Source organism: Sapajus apella, unplaced genomic scaffold (genome assembly GCF_009761245.1).
Source record: "Sapajus apella isolate SASKATOON/1434 unplaced genomic scaffold, GSC_monkey_1.0 scaffold82, whole genome shotgun sequence".
In the NCBI taxonomy this organism is placed as follows: Eukaryota; Metazoa; Chordata; class Mammalia; order Primates; family Cebidae; genus Sapajus; species Sapajus apella.
In genome coordinates this window covers 8,304,728-8,305,990 of record NW_022437022.1, presented here as the reverse complement: position 1 = coordinate 8,305,990, position 1,263 = coordinate 8,304,728, and the positions used below count along the sequence as shown (strand labels likewise).

Here is a 1,263-nt window from a genome sequence, read left to right as displayed (position 1 = left end):
AAAAAAAAAAAAAAAAAAAAAAAAAAAAAAGAATTCACCAGGGTATTAAAACCTTTGACAAAATTTTCATGATCTTCTCTCACAAAAAAAAGTTGTTTATTAACTGTACAGACTGTTTACTAAGGAACCAAGCCACTGAGAAAACACTGTTAAAATTGTAGTACCTAGGTAGTTGGTTGATCACACTTTGTTAATTGTAAAAAAAAAAAAAAAAAAAAAAACTACCATAAAACCCCCTCCCACTTCCTCCTCCCAGTGAGAACTCGTGGGCGGTGTTCAAGCCCTGATGACAGAACCCAGTCTTGTTTTTGTTGCTTTGCCTTTCGGTTCTTACTGTGATGTGGTTTAGGACCAGGCCCCTCCCCTGGGCCTGCTGTGCAGGAGCACAGGCACTGTCTGCTGGCATTGGGTTCTAAATTTGCATTTTATCTGAAAACAGACAAGTAGAAGATGCTACAGAAAAGTATTTTCAAATTTAAAAGGTGTTTTAATCCGCTGTTGTGGTTTAAAAATGAGAAAAGAAACTGGCCCATTTTTTTCCCAGAACAAGATGACATGACATCATTCATGATTCTCTCCAAACCCCGAAGACATACTGATGAGGCTTCTCATACGGCAGAGAACAACTCCCATCTAATACCAGAGTTTCCCATTTCTATATTTAAAAGTATTGGACGTGATATTTTTAGTGGGTTCATTCTTCCAGAACAAATTTAGCAATGTTATCAGAATTAATTCTTTTAATATGAGTTTCTGTAGCTTGGTATGGTGTTTCAGTGCTTATTATTAGTTGTGCAATATTGGTTATAGCCTGTCAGATAATTTAAATACAAGTCCCCTGTTTTATTGTCTAAGAGATAATTATTTATCTTGCTTTTCATAGTGTTCTTAGGAATTATTTTGTTGTTATGTTTTGGTGAGTTGTGCCCATTTAATTATTTATTTAGCAAAACAGTATCTTTGTAACAACTTACTTGGTTGCGGTATATTTTGCTGCAAGAAATAAAGAGGATATGATAGAAGGTTTTTTTTTGTTTTTGTTTTTGATTTGTTTTTCTGAGATGCAGTCCCACTCGGTCACCCAAGCTGGTGTGCAGTGGCACAATCTCTGCTCACCACCACCTCCGACTCCCAGGTTCAAGCGATTCTCTTGTCTCAGCCTCCCAAGCAGCTGGGATTACAGGTGCTTGCCACCACGCCTGGCTAATTTTTTTTTTTTTTTTTGTATTTTTAGTAGAGATGGGGTTTCACCATGTTGGCCAG

General features: G+C 37.0%; 1 protein-coding gene across 1 annotated transcript in view; it reads left to right on the top strand.

Moving 5' to 3' along the window:
- The window catches only part of TULP4 (TUB like protein 4), a 277,124-nt gene extending 276,903 nt beyond the window's left edge, over positions 1 to 221 (top strand). The window contains 1 exon segment of the mRNA XM_032253194.1: positions 32 to 221. The gene's annotated coding sequence lies outside the window, so the exon portion shown is untranslated.
- The last annotated feature ends 1,042 nt before the right edge of the window (positions 222 to 1,263 follow it).